Source organism: Chiloscyllium punctatum, chromosome 38 (genome assembly GCF_047496795.1).
Source record: "Chiloscyllium punctatum isolate Juve2018m chromosome 38, sChiPun1.3, whole genome shotgun sequence".
Classification (NCBI taxonomy): Eukaryota; Metazoa; Chordata; class Chondrichthyes; order Orectolobiformes; family Hemiscylliidae; genus Chiloscyllium; species Chiloscyllium punctatum.
Genome location: NC_092776.1, coordinates 11,143,196 through 11,162,492, shown reverse-complemented (window position 1 = coordinate 11,162,492; position 19,297 = coordinate 11,143,196).

The following is a 19,297-nucleotide window of genomic DNA, read 5'->3' as shown; positions in this document are numbered from 1 at the left end:
GCCTGACTTGCTGTGCTTTTCCAGCACCACACTCTCAACTCTGAGTCTCCAGCATCTGCAGTCCTCCCTTTCTCCTCCTTAGTTTCCTATCACTCTTATCTAATGCAGATGTATCGCTTTTGGTCTCCATTTAGCCAAGAGTTCTCTTGAATCACTTCAGTGTTGATTGCAGTTAGCCCTAAACTCTCCCTCCCCACATGCCTTGACCTCTTTACCATGCCTGCTCATCCTCCTCAAGGCTCTCCTTAAAACCCAGTCCACCGACCAAGCTGCCAGACAGTCATCCCATAATGTCTCTTTCCATGCCCCAGTGTCAAACTTTGGCCAATCATTGCTCCAATGTAGCAACATCTAGGGACATCTCCACTGCCGGAGAATGTGGTGGAAGATGTTCCATCGAGCATTCGAATGGAAATCAGGTGGTTGGCCGTGAAGAAAGAATGTTCAGTTTATGGGCAGAAGGTGGGAGAATGACACTAAATTAACTTTGGGTGGGCAAGTGCAGACATGATGGACCGAATTCCTTTCTGCTGTACTGTAACAATTCTGTGGTTTATTGAAGGCACTATATAAATGTGAATGGCTGTAGCTGAGAGAGTTTCAGATTTAGACTTGAACAGAAACCAAAAACTGCCTCATTTCACTGATGAACACTTTAATTTTGAGGTTACATAATTTATTGGTCGAGAGGAAATATTTCTCCATGTCCAAAACCGAGAATCAGGAATGTTCAAACCAAATAAATTCAAGCGGGAATTCAGGAGCTGTGTTTTTACCAAGGAAACAGTGAGAATATCTAGCCTGCTACTCCTAGTAGTTGAGGTGAATAGTATAGATTATTTAAGGGAAAGCTAGAGAAATACATGAAGGACAAAGGAATAGAAAGATATGCTGATGATGTTTCAGTTGTACAGGACATTGGTGAGACCATATCTGGAATACTGTGTATAGTATAGACCTCACTATTTAATGAAGGCTATATATACATCGGAGACAGTTCAGCAATGGTTTTCTTGATGCATGCTTGAAAAGGGTATGTTAGCTCCTGAGGAAGGCTTGGACAGACTAGACTTGTTTTCAGTGGAGTTTAGAAGATGATTACTGCATACAAGATCCTGAAGGATGCTGACTGGATACATATGAAGAGGGGACTTCATCTTATGGGAGAATCCCAACAGTGTGGAAGCAGCCCATTTGACCTATCAAGTCCACCCCAACCCTTGGAGGAGCATGCCCCCCCCCCCCCAAGCCAGACTCACCACCTTATTCTATCTAATCCCTGTAACCCTGAATTTCCCATGGTTAATTCACCTAGTCTGCACATCCCTGGACAAAGTGATCAAATTCCCATGGCCAATCCACCAAATCTGCACATCTTTGGATCGTGGGATAACCAAAGAAGAAACCCACATGGACACAGGGAGAACGTGCAAACTCCACACAGACAGTCGCCCGAGGCTGGAATCGAACCCAAGTCCCTGGCGCTGTGAGGCAGCAGTGCTAACCACTGAGCCACCTTGCCACCCCTTATAGGAGTCACTGTCCAAAAATAAGGAGATGCCCATTGTAGATAGTGATCAGGAGACTTTTGTTTCTCTCAAAGAATCATGAGACTTTGGAACTCTCTTCTGAAAAGATGGTGGAAGCAGTTTGTTTTGATTGCAAAGACAGATAGATTCTCAATCAGCAAAGATTTGAAAGCCTACTGGGGTAGGTGGGAATGCAGGGGAGTCAGATCAGCTAGGATTTCCTTGAATGGAGGAAAAGGTTTGAGGGGCTGAATGGCCTACTCATGCTCTAACCTTGTGAGATGAAAACGGCCTGTGTGGTACTCCAACATGAGAGATCGTGTACTACATGATCACCGGCATGGACTAGATAGGCCTGTGTACCACCATCCTCTTTATGGCCAATATTTGGCTCAGCCACTGTACCGTCCCTTCTTATCATTTTAATGAACGATGTTCAATCAGCTACCAACTTTCCAAACCAAAGTGAATCCAAACTGGCCAAGTTTATTCAAGTGCTGACAGAGTAATAGGGATTGAGTACTGATAAAGATGAGAGAAGCAAGCTATGATAAACAGGGTAGATGATGACCTTGTTTATCTCTAGACTATTAATCCGAGATCCAGGTAATGCTCTGGGGACTTGGGTTCAAATCCTGCCATGGCAGATAATGGAATCTGAATTCCCTCAAACTTTGGAAGTAAGAGTCTAATGATGACCATGAAACCATTGCTGATTTTGGGAAAAACCTGCTCCTTACTGTCTTTTAGAGAAGGTAATCTGTCATCCTTACTTGATCTGGCGCTCATGTGACTCCAGATCCACCACAATGTTCATAAGTTCATAAGATATAGGAGCAGGATTAGGCCATTCAGCCCATCAAGTCTGCTCGGCCATTCATTTAAGGCTGATATGCTCCTCACTCCCATTTTGCTGCCTTCTCTCCATATCTATCAACCCATTATCAATTAAAAACCTGTCTAACTCCTCCTTAAATTTATTCACTGTCCCTGCATCCACCACACTTTGGGAACAGTGAATTCCACAGATTCACAACCCTTTGGGGAAATAGTTTCTCCTCAAATCTGATTTAAATTTACTACCCCTTATCCTAAGACTATAACCCCTTGACTAAGAATGCCTCACAAGGGGAAGCATCTACTCCGTGTCTATTTTATCCACACTGTTTATCAATGTGGTTGACTCTAAGGAATGGGCAATGAATGCTGACCTAGCCAGCAATGTTCACATCCCATGAATGAATTTAAAAACATCCAACAGAATTCAACCAACTGCTACTGAAAGCAAGAACATACTGATGAAAGAGAAATTACATTAAATCCCAATTCCATATTTATAGCCAAGGAAGAAAGTTTGAAGCATTGAAATGTGGGGAAATGCAGAAATGAAGGCACAGCAAGATCTCGCAAGCATCAATGTGAAAAATGGCCAAATATCCTTTGTTGGTGAAGAATAAATATTAGCCAGGTCACTAGGGAGAGCCATGCACTGCAATTTAATTAGTTTGATTGTGGCCTTAACTCCACTTTCACATCACTTTCACCCCTCCCTCCCCTTGCTGATCATAAATTTGTCCAACTCACTCTTGAGTATATTCAATGACTGAACCTCCACTGCTCACTCAGGAAGAGAATTCCAGTGACCAGTAACTCCCCGAGAGAAGGATTTTCCTGAGTATCCCAACTGAGAATCACTTCAGCAAATATGACCTGTGGCAGGGTGTGTGAATCCTGTGTTGGCCTATTCTGTCACCTCAGGACCCCCGCACTGAGTGGAAGAAACTTATCCACAATCCTGAGAAAGTGCTTATGAAGAGGAAAGCTCAAATGTACCGTCCAATGGTCAACTTCTTATGCGGTAATATGTTCGGGTCAACAAAATACGACCTGGCAGCCTTCAAGGAGGTGATTTGATCCATCATGCCTGCACTGATCCTTTGAAAGATCCAAGCAAGTAATCTCCTCACATTATCTTTCCACTGCTGCTCCCCAGCTCAACATACCCTCTGCTCCTTATTGCTGCACACCTCTCCTTCTCCCTTTCGAGAGTTGAATCTCTGTTTCTATTGCACTCACAGGCTGCATCTTCCAAATCACAACACCCTCCATGCACGCACACACACACGTACACACACACACGTACACACACACACACATACGTACACACACACATGTACACACACGCATACACACACACACACACACATACACACATTCACACATTCTCTTGCCTCTGGTTCTATTGCTAATTATCTGAAATTGTCACGCTCTTTCCAAAACAAGACCGAAAGAACTGCAGATGCTGCAAATCACAAACAAAAACAGAAATTGCTGGAAAAGCTCAGCAGAAACTATCTTTCCACAAGGTTTTGGATGTGGCTTTGTCTTTACGCTCCTGCATCACTGTATCTTATGAAAAGCATGAAGCCTGGCTTCACAATAAATTGCATGGCTAAAAGGAAACATTGAGTCGATACTTTTCATTTTGCACTCAGTAGTACTGCTACACATGAAAACAAACTTAGAAAGGGAATGACACTTTACACCACAAGAGAAGACAGTGCTCTTTCATTGGATCACGATTGGCATGGAGATCCAACAGGAAGTGATCACTGTTAATCTTACTGACTAAGCTTTGACCAGGCAGATAGACTCTCGACAATGAATTACTTCAGAAGCTCATTAACTATTGTTTTGGTGTGCTAAGCAGAGATTCCGATTGGCAGTGAGGGTAAAGGGTCTTGGGTCCATGCAACTTTTTTATAGTGGGAGGGATTCAGGGCTTTTCTCTCAGTCTTGCTCCACATGACCACCTTGTGGCAGGCAGGATGCTGCACAGGATCAATGAGGTATAACGTTGGCAGATAAAGCTCATTCAATACCCTGGATGCAAATCAAAGACTCCTCTGTCCACATCTCGCCCACTACAACTCAACATGGCAATCACACTTACTAAGGATAAAAATAGGGAGGCCATATGGGCAGCACGGTGGCTCAGTGGTTAGCATTGCTGCCTCACAGCACCAGGGTCCCACGTTCGATTCCAGCCTTGGGCGACTGTCTGTGCGGAGTTTGCACCTGCTCCCTGTGTCTGTGTGGGTTTCCTCCGGGTGCTCCAGTTTCCTCCCACAGTTCAAAGATGTGCAGGTTAGGTGGATTGGCCATGCTAAAATTGCCCATAGCAATAGGTGCATTAGTCAGAGGGTAATGGGTCTGGGTGGGTTACTCTTCAGAGGGTCAGTGTGGACTGTTTCCACACTGTAGGGAATCTAATCTAATCTAATTCTAAAACAACACCTAGCACAATGGAGACCCCAGCTGGAGTATTGTGACTTGTTTGGTCCTTCATCTATGGAAAGAAATACTGACATTGGAAGCAGTCCACCGAAGGTTCACTGGGTTGATACTGGGTATGGGGGGATTGTCTTATAAGGTGAGGTTGAATAGATTGGCTTAGTACTCATTAAATATAGAAGAATGAGAGGTGATCTAAGAATGCAAGATTCTTAAAAGACTTGACAGGGTATATGTGGAGAAGTTGTTTCCCCTTGTGGGAGAGTCTTGAAACATGTGACATAATCTCAGAGTAAAGAGTTGCCCACTGAAGGCAGAAATGAGGAGGAATTTCTTCTGCAAGAGGGTAGAGAATTTGTGGAATTCTTAACCGCAGAGGGCTGTGGAGTTTGGTATGGAACTATGTTCAAGGCTGAGATAGGCGTGTTTTTAATCAGGAAGGGAATCAAGGGTTATGGGGAAAAGGCAGGAAATTGGAGTTGAGGATTATCAGATTGTTGAATGATGTAATTACATGGCAGAGGAGACTCAATAAGCCACATGACCAACTTTTACCCATGCCTCGAATGCCCAAATGTATCCTTACATGGCTCATTGTTAAATTTTATTTGGAAATGTTCCTGTGAAGGACCTTGGGATGTTTTGTTTTGTTAAGAATGCAGTGTGAATGCGAACTGTTGCCTCTTGAAGGAGAAAGTGATATTTGTGGGAAGCTGCAGGCAGCTTGAGGTGTGGGGCAGGTGTTGGAAGTTGGCGCTATAAAGAGACAGAGCTGGAGTGCTGTACAAAAGTGGTGGAGTGCCACAGAAACCTGATAATGACAATACAGAATTAAAATATCTTGGAACATCATTTGGTACACATCATTGCAATTAGTTTTTAGCTTGCAGAAAATGAACATCAGCTTCGCAGGCAGAGGATCCAGGGCCAGTTTTGGCTGAGTGTGGAAATTTCCTGGCCTTACATAGTTGAATGGATTTGAAATTAATTCAAGTTGGAATCCAGTGCCAACTTTCCTATCATTCTGCCACAAACTCTTCCTTTTCATTCCTGCTCTTGAGACAAACTTTCCAACTGGATCAAGAAGTAAGGTAACTCAAGTACATTCATTAGCAGCGTTGCTCCCGCTCCCTGTAACGCTGGGCTTGAGTGTCCTGTCTTTTCTGTATCATTTACCACACTATCTATAAATCCAACCTTGAAGTTCTGGAACTCCCAACCTCCTCCAAAACTCTCCTTCCTGGAGCCCACAATTTGCAATTTAAATTTGATGTCAATTCACCAGTTCTTTTTTGTTTGGTTTGAGTCTGAGCTTGGTTAATTGTTGTCACGTCTACCGAGATACAATGAAAAGTGGCATTTCGTACCATACCAGAGTAGCAGAGCAGAGTGCAGACTATAGTGTTAAAGCCATAGAGAAGGTGCAGAGAAAGACATCAGAACTGAGAGGTACATTCAGAGGTCTGATAACAGCAAGGAAGAAGCGGTTCTTGAATTTGTTTGTACATGTTTTCAAATTTTTATATTTTCCATTATGTTCGAGGGAACTCTTGCTTTCAGTGGAAGGAGCTGTGTATAGATGACACTGTGGGATTTATAATCTATCACTCATTCTGAGAGTTTATGCAATGCTGAGGGTGTGCAGTTTTGCCAGAGATGGTGCCTTTTAGATGGCAGGCATAACTGAGGCTCTGTGTGCGTGTTCAGGATAAGGCGAAAGGCCCCAGGGACCACGTGGAAGCAGAGCAGGGGAACCTCTTCTGAAGTGGAAGCCAACATTTATCCCTCACCAGCACCAAAACAAATTAACTTGTTTAAAATCTTAAATCCTCTAAATACATCTTACATCTGAAACTAATATACTAGTCAGAAAGACCAGGGAAAAGAGCCAACTCTCCACTTGCCTTTAATGGTTGAGGATTATTCGAGCAAAACAAAATTAACAAATGGCCAAAAGTATATTAAAAAGGCCGAGCTCCTGTCTGCTTCCAGGCTGTTGTTGCTTCATCTCTTTGCTCCCTTCCCTCGGGGGGGGTATTGTGAAATAGTGGAAGGATTTAGAAGCTGAGAGTCTGCTGGACTGGAGCAGTCATTGTGCCTGTGGTTAAGTCAGTTAGTCCTGTTGATCAAATACACTGCAGGCTCTCAGAAACTAGATACTGAGGCCTGGACTGCATACAGCCACTGGGTTCCCCACTGGATATTGACCCTGTAGGGAGTGGACGGGCCTGGTGTTGCCCATTTTAAGGGAAGGGCTTTCAGGCTTGGCAGAGCTAGTCAAAAGCACGTTCAGGCAGTCAATGAAGACTCATTAAGAGACCCCTTCGAGGGCATTTGTTGAAGCATGAGATTGAGGTTTTAAGTCGGCTGTCTGTTTCTCAACTTGAGTAGGGCTTGGGCTATGGAGGGAAGTTGTATAAGAGGTTAATACTGAGGAGTGACTGCTATTGTGGGAGCTGCTATTGTGGGAGCTTACTGTGCACAAAATTGACTTTCGTGTTTCCTGCATACTTTCCAAAAATAATTCGATTGTCTGTCAGGAAATGAGCTATATAATTGCAGGTTATTCTTTTGTTTTAAATTCCCTTTGGACATTTAATGCCAGATTCTCTGATTTTCTAGGATAGCAACAAGGTGAGTTTGATTCTTTGTTCTGGCTGAAGTAGATTTGGGAATTGCCTTCTCGACTTGTGCCTCCTCACCTTGAGAGTGGAAGGCAAAAGCAGACGACTACTGGCAGCGCAATTAGATATTGGTCTTGTGGCTAAAGGGGAGGGAGGGTGGGATTAGAGCATTGAACTCAATGATCGTATTGAATCATGGAGCAGGCTCGAAGGGCTGAATGGCCACCCCTGTTCCTATTTTTTATGCTTCCATGACAAAAATTACCAGGAAATTCTGCAGGATGAAATATGAACAGGTGATGGTCCAAAAGCCTTTTATTAGGCAGAGCACTTTTGCCATTGCTAGATTTATCATCCTCAATTTGGACATATCTTCCCTATGTCTATTCTTTCACATCCTTTTCAGGATACTTGAGAGCAGTGTGTTGCCACCTCTCAGAGAGGAATAAAAAACTCAGCTGTTCATTTTTTTTCTCTACTAAGTAAATTCTCAGTTCTGCAATCAACACTTCCTTTCATATTTGTTTTTTTTGACGTTCAGGGATGGTGCAATCAAGCTCAATCCCATTCAAATTCTGGCTGGGGACAACACTCACATCTAAGCAATTGGAGCTGCCTGGGGAGAAATGGATCACTGAGCATGTGTCCCCCTGCTTTCGAAGGTGGGCCCACCAGGAATTGGAAAACCCAATCTAGAATTTCCAATCATCTGTCTTTCATTAAGAGAATGTCCAAAGGGAATTTAAAACAAAAGAGCAACCTGCATTTACATAGCTCCATTCCTAACTCTCTCAAGGCGCTTGACAGGCAATCGAATTATTTTTGGGAAGTATGCAGGAAACATGGAATACTGGATTAGTGGTGCTGGAAGAGCACAGCAGTTCAGGCAGCATCCAACGAGCAGCGAAATCGACGTTTCGGGCAAAACATGGAAGTCAACTCTGTGAACTGTAAGCTCCCACAATCAGCAATGGGGTAATGGTTAAATGATCTAATTTAGTCTTGCAGGGTGAGCAACAGTTATTGGCCAGGACACTGAAAGAATTGCCCTGCGCTGAGTTTTTAGATGTCCATTTGGGAGCTCAACTGGGGACCTTGGTCCAGAGACAATGTGTGCCTCATGGGTAGCCGTCCTTCAGTGGGTGTTGGGGATGTCAGCCAAGACTTGCCATGACAAGCTTAACCCAAGGGCACTCTGACCCATGCAAGAGGACAAAGTCTATAGAGACAACACCATTTAATGAATGTGGTGTAACTTGTTGTATCAGTACCCACCAGTCTGGAACGTGGCGATACTAACGGGGTTTATTCGAGTGATCCAGCCTGCTGAAAACAGAGAGTCATTGAGTCACAGGGTGATACAGCATGGAAACAGACCCTTCGGTCCAACCAGTCCATGCTGACCATAATCCCAAACTGAACTCGTCCCCCCGTGCCTGCTCCTGGCTCACATCCCTCCAAACCTTTCTCATTCTTGTACTTATCTAAATGTTTTTTAAATGTCATAACTATACCCGTATCCACCAATTTTTATGGAAGTTCATTCCAATACGAGCCACTGTCTGTTGCCGCTCATTTCATTTTTAAAATCTTTCTCCTCTCACCTTAAAACTATACCCCCTCATCTTGAAACTCCTCATTCCTAGGGGAAAGAAACCTGCCCTTCACCTTATCTATCCCCCTTATGATTTTACAAACTTCAATCAGGTCAACCCCCAACCTCCTACACTCCAGTAAAAAACGTCCCAGCCTCTCCTCATAGCTCAAACCCTCCACACTTCACACAGTCCTTCAGAAGATCTGAATGAGTCTGAAGAGGCTGTGCAACAGATCTTAATGTTCAGTCACATTCCATTGAGCAAGCACCACTGTAGGACTGGGATCTTATACATTCTAATCCACAAACCATCTTTAGGAGTTAGCTTTTTTTTAAAAAAAGATATACTTTATACACACATTTGTAAAAGTGCATTATAAAATTTATGCACTTGAAAATTACAGGAAACACAATAAAATTCAACTCAATACAGTATGTTCCACTGCGAGGTGCTTCAGTCCGATGTAATACTTCTGGTATTTACAAAATGCATTCCATATCAGGCAAAGAGACTGAAGGCAAAGCATTCCAAGTTGAGAGTTACAGAAAGTGTTAACTCTGGGAATTGCTTTTAAACAGCTGCCTAGTGCGTACAGAGAACTAATCTGTACCCGATAGTCCGAGACCTGGAATGGATTGTAAACTTTACATTTCAAAAGCTTGTTCCTCGTTCACTTTCACTCCAGGGTGACTCCACAAAGTGAAATGAGGTCACAGGAGGCTATGAACAACAACAACAACTTAGGCATTTATATTGGTTCCTGACTTCACAAACCACATCTGACATCGAGCTCCATTCGGTGAACAAATACTTGGTCATTGATTTTGGTTTTCAGAAGAGTCTTGAAGGAGGATTGTGGTAAAACACCAGAGAGGTTCTGGAATATTAGATCTGCAGGAGCTGAAGGTACAGTCACTGATGGAGGAGCGCTGCTGGGTGTCAGTTTGGCATTTCCACTGGTGAACGGATAAGCCCTAGGAGCACAAGTAGGCCATTCAGCCCATTGAATCAGCTTCACCATCCAATGAGATCATGGCTGATCTGATTATCCTCAACTCCACTTTCCTGCCTTTACCCCATAACCTTTGATTCCCACACTGATTAAAAATCTGTCTCTCTCAGCCTTGATTATACTGAATGACCCAACCTCCACAGCCCTCTGAGGTAAAGAATTCCACAGATTCACTCCCCTCTGAGAGAAGAAATTCCTCCTCATCTCTGCCATGAATGTGTGATCCCTTACTCTGAGATGATGCTGTCTGGTCGTTGACACTCCTGCAAGGGGAAACAACTTCAATGCACCTCCCCAGTCAAGGCCCCTCAGAATGTTTCATTAAAATCACCTCTCATTCTCCTATATTCCAGCAGGTAAAGAGTCAATCTACCTATCTCTCTCTTCATAAGACTGTCCCTCCTTATGCCATATTAGACTCTGGCCAATCTGCAGAAAGACGAGGATAGTCTCTTCACAACAAATTCAATCAATCACTTCCAATATTTTTCTAACATTCACAGGATGTGAGAATCATTTGCTGGGCCAGCCCTTATTACCCATCCCTAGTTGTCCTGCAGAAGGTGGTGGTAAGCTTTCTATTTAAGCCACTACAGTTCGTAAGGTGTCACCGCTTATTGAGGGAGTTCCAGGATTTTGACCCAGCGACAGTGAAGGGACGGCGATATACTTCCAAGTCAGGATGGTGAGTAGCTTGGAGAGGAAATTGCAGAAGGTATCTGTTGCCGTTGTCCTTCTAGGTTGTGCAAGTTGCAGACGTAGAAGGCGCTGTTGAAGAGGCCTTGGTGAATTTCTGCAGTGCACCTTGTAGGAGGTACTCACTGCTGCCATTGTGCTGCTGTCTCCTGGATCGTGTTTGAGTTTTCTGAATGTTGTTGGAGTTGTACCCATCTGGGTAAGTGGGGGCATTCCAACACAAATCCTGACTTGTGCCTTGGGAACAGGCTTTGAGGATTCAGGAGGTTACTCACTGCAGAAGTCCCAACCTCTGAGCTGCTCTTGGAGCCATTGTGTCCATGAGGGTGAATGACTTGTACCAATGCAGAGATTCAAGATATACACACACAGAGACACATACAGACATACAGAGAGACACATATACACGCATACATACACACAAACACAGAGACAACATGTACCTGCACACACATACACATATGCACGTACAAAGACACACAGATGCACATTTACCCACAAACACATATAACATACAGACATACATATACACACATTGGCCTCATTCCTGATGAAGGGTTTTTGCCCAAAACGTTGATTCTCCTGCTCCTCGGATGCTGCCTGACCTGCTGTACTTTTCCAGAACCACACTCTTGACACTGATCTCCAGCATCTGCGATCCTCACTTTCGCCTATACGTATACACAGACATACATACATCAACACACACAGACATACATATAAGTATGTACACAGACGCATATAGTAGCACAAAGAGAGATACAGATACATACAAATTCACTCACACACACACACAATTCCTGTCGTCTGTTGGCCTTGTGTAACAATCAGCACAAAGAGCTCTTTTCATGGATTCTTTTGTCTGATCCACTAACTCCAATCAAATATCAAGCTTAAGGTCTCTGAACCTGTCCATATGCCTTGCTGGTAAATGCTGCCTTTGTGAAACTGAAGTACTCATTTAATTCTCTTTGTCTCCTTTTCCTTCCTTCACATTGAACGGGGGTCCTCATGCATGGAGTCACTTCATTCAAGCTGCTCCCACCCAGCAAGCAAACCGGTGCCTAGGCTGTAGGATCATAGGGAGCAGCGGAACCTCCCAGTGGATTAACTTTCAGTTTCCTCCTCACACTTCCTTTGGAAAAGGAGCCCTTTGAAGATTTTGGAGGCCCCTGAGTTAATGAGTGCATATCTGCCTCCCACTGTTCTACCTAATGAGCTGGATAACCTCCTCTCATCCCATCAACCAGGAGCCCCTTAGGCATGAACTTCCAAATCATGGTGTCCTTCATCATCCAGTTTTGGGCATGCTCCCCTCCGTCCTGGGGAGACCAAAGACAAAGATCTCAGTCTTAACCCTTTCCATGATACTGACAACAGTGGAATGGCTATATTCCTGGAATGATTCTCACCCTTGTTTCCAAGGGCCTTACTCCTCCCTATCTCAGTGATCTCTTCCTATCCTCCAAGATAGCTGCAACAGCTCTAGCCCTCATGAGTATTCTTCATTGCAATCTCTGCATGTTGGCCATGCCTTCAGTTGTCTCTGTCTATGTTGGGTGCACGGTGACTCAAGGTTAGCACTGCTGCCTCATAGCACCAGGGGCTTGGGTTCGATTCCAGTCTTGGGTGTATGGATTTTGCATGCTCTCCCCATGTATGCGTGCATTTCCTCCGGGTGCTCCAGTTGCCTCCCACATTCCAAAGATGTGCAGGTTAGTTGGATTGGCCATGTTGTGTTCAGGGATGTGTAGGTTAGGTGGATTAGCCATGGGAAATACAGAGTGATAGGGCTGGGGTGTGGGTCTGGATGGGATACTCATTGGAAGGTTGGTGTGGACTAGATGGACCGAATGGCCTGAATTCACACTGTAGAGATTCTATAGCTGTGAACGTCTACACCTCCTTCTTTCTAAATCTACCATTTGGACATCCAATGCCCTTCTTGTGTCATGTTAAGTTGCATTGGTCTCAATTTTGTCCTCCTACTGGGAGGGCAAGGGAGGGCAGTTGCGGGTAATTTGGAGGCAAGTGTGCATGTAAGTCTATGTTGCCGGACAGTGAGACAGTTTTCCCATCACCATTGCCATTGCTATCAGGAATGGTATCCATCAGTTATCAGTTATCAGTTATCTTCCTGAAGAAGGGCTCATGCCCGAAATGTCGATTCTCCTGCTCCTTGGATGCTGCCTGACCTGCTGCGCTTTTCCAGCAACACATTTTCAGCTCCATCAGTTATCAGTCTATCTGCTGCAGACCTCATTCCAAACAGCATATGGAGATCTGGCTGGTTAAAGACAAAGCAGGCTGTGTCAACAGTAACCTTTCAGAGTTACCTGGGAGCCTGATAACTTCTTCACCAGGAAATCCTCCTCTCAGACCAGGATTATCCAGGAGGTTTGAGGACAGTGCGCACACTGCCTGGAGGAATGAGCCACATGGAACAGGATGGAAACCTCAGGCTCCACCCCAGGCTCCTGGAACAGTCCACGGATGTCAGACTCCAAGGCAGCAGGAGGTTGCATTGGACATCTCTGTCTCTCACTGAGATTCCTATCTGGGGCTAGGCTGTGCTCTGCCCAGCTTGTCTGTGTCCCATAAAATCAAAGTACTGATAATGTGTAATAAAACTGAGCGGTGCTGGATGAACTCTCGCAGCATCTATGGAGAGAGAAACAGAGTTAACTTTTCAAGTCCTAAGTTTTGAAGAGTAATATTGAACTCAAAATCTCATCTTTCAATTTGCTTTGATTAATTATTGTTGCATGTACCTCATTTCAGCGAAAAGCTTTCATAGAATCCCTACAGTGCAGAAACAGACCCTACAGTCCAACAAGTCCACACCAACCCTCTGAAGAGTAACCACCCAGACCCATTCCCCTACTACTCTATATTTACCCCTGACAAAGGCACCTAACCCACACATCCCCAAACACTATGTGTCAATTTAGCATGACCGATCTACCTAACCTGCACATCCCACACAGACACAGGGAAAATGCGCAAACTCCACACAGACAGTCGCCTGAGGCTGGAATCGAACCCAGGACCCTGGTGCTACGAGGTAGCAGTGCGAACCACTGAGCCACTGTGCTGCCTGCATTGTGAGCAGTACAGACAGATCATAAAGAGCAAGGAATATAAGGTTACAGCTTCACAGGAGCTGCACAAAAGCGAGATCAGCATGAGATTTGAAATTTGAGAGGTCCATTCAGCAGTGAATTCAGTCCATTCAACACCAGGGAAGAAGCTGTTCTTGAACCTGTTGGTACGTATGTTTAAGCTTTTGTATCTTCTGCTAGTTGGAAGAGGTTGGAAGAGATGCTGCCAGACCTGCTGAGTTTCTCTGCCACTTGCTGTTTTTATTCGAGATGTCTTACCCTGTGCCTGGATGGGTGTGTGAAGGAGGGAAGCACTAAGGCAGGGGAATGGGGCACAATGATCCAACTGGCCTCCAGTACTTCAAAATGCAGGACCACTTAGACATTTCATTTCAATTTAAATTAAATTTCATTTAGTTTTCTTCACGGGTTTTTCCCTCTGGAACGTAAAGATCTGTGCAAGTGCCTGAACCTGAGCATGTTCCAAGGTGTATGCAGTTCCCTGTGGATACATGCTTGTGTAGGTCTGTGTAGATGATTATTCATGTATTAACATGTCTATCTACCTCTGTGTTTGAGTTTTACTTTGCATGTGTGTCAGTGTGGCTGCATTGTGAGAACGTGCATTCGTTAGTATATGTTTAGATTAGATTAGATTCCCTACAGTGTGGAAACAGGCCCTTCAGCCCAATACGTCCACACCAACCCTCCAAAGAGTAACCCACCCAGACCCATTTCCCAACCCTGATTAATACATCTACCACCGTGGACAATTTAGCATGGCTAATTCACCTGACCTGCACATCTTTGGACTGTGGGAGGAAACCAGAGCACCCAGAGGAAACCCACATGGAAACGGGGAGAATGTGCAAACTCCACACAGATAGTTGCCTGAAGCGGGAATTGAACCCAGGTCCCTAGCACTGTGAGGCTGCAGTACTAATCACTGAGACACCATGCTGCCCATTTATGTGTTTGTAAATGAACATGAATGTGTCAGTGTGCATCTGTGTGTATGTACACATGCTTGTGTACATGTTTGTGTGTATGCAAGCTCATGTGTGTCTGTGTACATGTGAGCACCTCGGGGGTACATGTGCATTTGTGTATGTGTTGGTGTACATGCTGATGTTTTCATACATCTTTGCATGTCCCAGTGCAGAAACCTGGGCCCAAATAGTGAACATTGCCCTGATGTGGTCAGAGCCGAAAAGGGCGGCGCTGGTAAAGCACAGCAGGTCAGGCAACATCAAAGGAGCAGGAAAGTCAACATTTCAGAGATAAGCCCTTCATCAGGAATGCGCAAAACATTAATTCTCCTGCTGATCGGATGCTGCCTGACCAGCTGTGCTTTTCCAGTGACACACTTTTCGACTCTGACTCTCCAGCAGCCCTCACTTTCTCCTGATGTGGTCGGCGCCTAGCTACCTCAGTCTTTTAACTTGCTGATCCACTCCATTCTATTTCCTCTTTGACTTGAAACTCCCCCTTTTCCAAGGGACGTACTGGAGCAATGCTGGTAGAGTTGTTTCAGCTCATCACGACTGGGTTAGGGCTTTGAAAGATCTGCCAACCTAGCTCCATTCTTCAAACTCATTAAGTCTTCAACTGTTGGTGTATCTTGTTCTTCAAGCCAGTAGTGTTCCCTGTACATTGAGACCTCAGTCTGGATTACCTATTAATATCTGGGCCAAGGATGTTCTCAAATGAAGCTCCCTCATGTAACACCTCTGATCTAGTTCCAAGATGGCTGCCATAGACCACACATTACAGATCGCACTTACAGCTGAAGTGGAGGTCACATGCCTAATGGCAAGCTAGGCAGTACATTAAATACAATTGTATTTTTACAAACACCCAGCTTTTCATAAAACAAACAAATCAAAATTGCAAGCACCATCATTTGCAGTTACAAGTTACTCACTGTACTCGGTCACAAAGATAATGATCAGTCACTAACAAAGCAGTGTATTAAATTTAGTAAGGTTCTACTTTTGCCAGTCTCTACATATACCAAGTCTTTAAGCCGTGCAGGACTCCTAATGATACCTGGGTGTTTTATCATTGGCTGTTGACTTGGTACCTGAGCATCCTCAGGTGATGTTCCTTTTCTGGGCGGTGTTGTTGCCATGGAAACTGTTGTTGCTGGTCTGGCCCCATTGCCGAGGAAGTGGACAGCAGGAACTGTCGGCCACTCGGCACACTCTGTGCAGGAAGTGAGATCAGTTCTTCTTGACCTACAGCCTGCTTACAAAGAGCGTCTTCTCTGGTTGTACCCAGATCTCTGCAGTAGCAACCACATATTCGGTCATGGACGTTCACTGTATTTGAGGTAATGACTACTCAACATGGGTCCTAGTCTGCGAAATGGGCTGACTTTTGTTGTGAGTAGTGAACTTTTGCACTCTATCTCTCCAATATCAAGTCTGGTGTCTGACAGAACTGGCCAAGTGGTATCAAAGTGAAATATAGCTTTCTGTAGTTTCACCTTGATTATGTCACTCAGGACTGTTGCTTCCTCTGGCTTTAGTACTTTATTTTCACTATTGGAAGAGTAGCTTGGGTATGGTATAGCACGAGTCATTGGATTGGAGTCTTTCCATGCCTTTAGTTGCTTTGTAGATCAAGGAATGCCTTAATCCTGACTGGATTTGCTTGATTAATTTACGATCTTTTCGACAACTGGTTCCACTGCCTCAGCCTTTCCGTTTTCCTGGGGTTAGTGTGGAGATCATGTGTGATGTTGAATTTTCCAATCCTTTATGAAGCGGCTGAATTCTTCACTCGTGATCTGCGGGTCATTCTTACTCATCACAGGATCCGAAATGCCACAATGACCGCTGTGAGTTTTCAGGCGTTCTCCAGTCTCGCTGGTTGCTGTCGTTGAACACAAACCTGGTCAAACCCTCCCGATGGTCAAAATACAAGTCAAAAGTTACAAGACAATCAGTTCCATTGAGAGTAGGTAGGTGGACTCCAAACTGCATTCACGGTCTGTCGAGGACATCAATTAAAACTGTTTTGCTTGCTTAATGTGATGTTTGTTACAATCACTGCAGTGGCTGATGTAGTCTTTAATCTCATTGTTCGCTTCTGGCCATTATAACAATTCTCTTGCCTTCCTCAGATTAACCCTAGTCCCTTGATACACTCGTTTTCTAGTACCTTTAGGAATAATGACTTTACTTCTTTTACAAATGATGCCATTTGTAAGCCACTTGTATCCCCTGAGTGACATCCAGAATGGAGTTAGAGAACTGTTGTCTTCATCTAACTTCACATGCCAGCAACCATTTCACGTTGAAGGTAGTAGGCCTCTGCGTTGGTGGGTTGTGGCAAAACTTCTTCAGTGGTTGGTATGGGGACTGAGACACCTTCAAAACTTTATTGAGGTCCTTTGGATTTCTGCACACGAGCAGTTTGCTGAGTTTCTCACTGCTCCCGTGATGCTAATCGACTCTGTAGGCATTGCCACTTCTCGGATTACTCCCCTCCTTTCAAGCTCTTTTACCTTTACTTTCAGACCAGACTCGAGGTCACGTGGAACTCTCCATTATAGGTGCTGAGTTGGCCTCTCACTCTCATTGGGTATCATCAGGAAGACATAGGAACTGTGTCCAGCAGACCAGCAGTCAGTGGCTTTAGTGGCACCATAATTCCAAATCATATTAGTGCCACTTGTCTGTGTTTGGCCCATATCCTCCAAACCTTTATGATTCATGTACATGATCCAAATGTCTTTTAAATGCTGTAATTGTAGCTGCACCTGTCACTTCCCCTGGAACTTCATTCGATGCACGAACCGCTCTCTGTGTAAAACAGTTGCCTCTCATGTGGTGTCAAGCTTTTTGAGTGCTGTTAGAGCTGTACCTGTTCAGGCAAGTGGGGAGCGTTCCATCACACTCCTGATGTCTGTCTTGTAAATGGTGATCAGGTTTTTGGACTTGCTACAGTATTCCTCGCCTCTAACCTGCTCTCCTGTGGATATTTATGTGGCTAGTTCAATGCAGTAGCTGGTCAATGCTCACCACTAGGACATTAGATTAGATTAGATTACTTACAATGTAGAAACAGGCCCTTCGGCCCAACAAGTCCACACTGACCCAACGAAACGCAACCCACCCATACCCATTCCCCTACACCTAACACTACGGGCAATTTAGCATGGCCAATCCACCTAACCTGAACATTTTTGGACTGTGGGAGGAAACCGGAGCACCCGGAGGAAACCCACGCAGACACGGGGAGAATGTGCAAACTCCACACAGTCAGTCGCCTGAGGCGGGAATTGAACCCAGGTCTCCGGCGCTGTGAGGCAACAGTGACCTGGGTTCAATTCCCGCCTCAGGCGACTGACTGTGTGGAGTTTGCACATTCTCCCCGTGTCTGTGTAGGTTTTCTCCTGGTGCTCCGGTTTCCTCCCACATTCATATTAGAGACATCAGATTTAGGAATGTCTTTGAACATTCTGGAGCTCAAGGGCTTCGGCAGTTGGTGATAGCTGTCTTGTGAAAAGCGTCACTTCTCTCTGTAGATGGGGTCACACAGTTAGCTGAACGGCTAGTTTGTGAATCAGGGGTGGGTTCAATTCTTGCACCAGCTGAAGACACCATGAAGGTTTCTCGTTCTCAATTTGAAAAGAGGCAGAGTGACTTAGAGAGTAATCCCAGGGCTTCAGCTCCAGGCAGCAGATGGCACAGCCACCAATATGAGACTGGGGGTTAGTTAGCTCAGCTGGTTAGACAGTGATGCCAACAGTGTGGGTTCAATTCCTGTAATAGCTGAAGGATTCTCTTTCTCAAGCAAGAGGGGAAAGACATAAAAAAGACCTAAGGGGAAACTTTTTCACTCAGTGGGTGGTACATGTATGGAATGAGCTGCCAGAGGAAGTGGTGCAGGCTAGTACAACTGCAACATCTAAAAGGCATCTGAGGGGACATGAACTGAAAGGCTTTGGAGGGATTGGGCCGCGTGCTGGCAGGTGGGACTAGATTGGGTTGGGATATCTGGTTGGCATGGACGAATTGGACCGAAGGGTCTGTTTCCATGCCGTACATCTCTATGAATCTATGACTCACCCCTCGCCTGAGGCATGGTGAGCCTCAAGTTAAACTACCATCTTTGTCTCTCTCTCTCATGAGGGAGTGGTTCAATGGTTCTCGGTAATGATGGCGACTCTATCTTTGTTATTTGTGGGAACGTGCTGTGCTCAAATTGGTTGCCCCTGCATTCTCTCAATGACTATATTTGTACAAGTATTTTATTGACTACAAGTGCTCTGGGGCGCATTAAAGTTGAGTAAGGTTCTAAAGAAATCCAGCTCTCCTGTTTGCCTGAGAGGACACATTACAATAAAACAGGAGAAAAGAAACAAAGAGGAATTTTTCTGGGTTTGACAAGCAGAAAGCAGAAATGAACTGACTCACCTACAGTGACTCTTCCC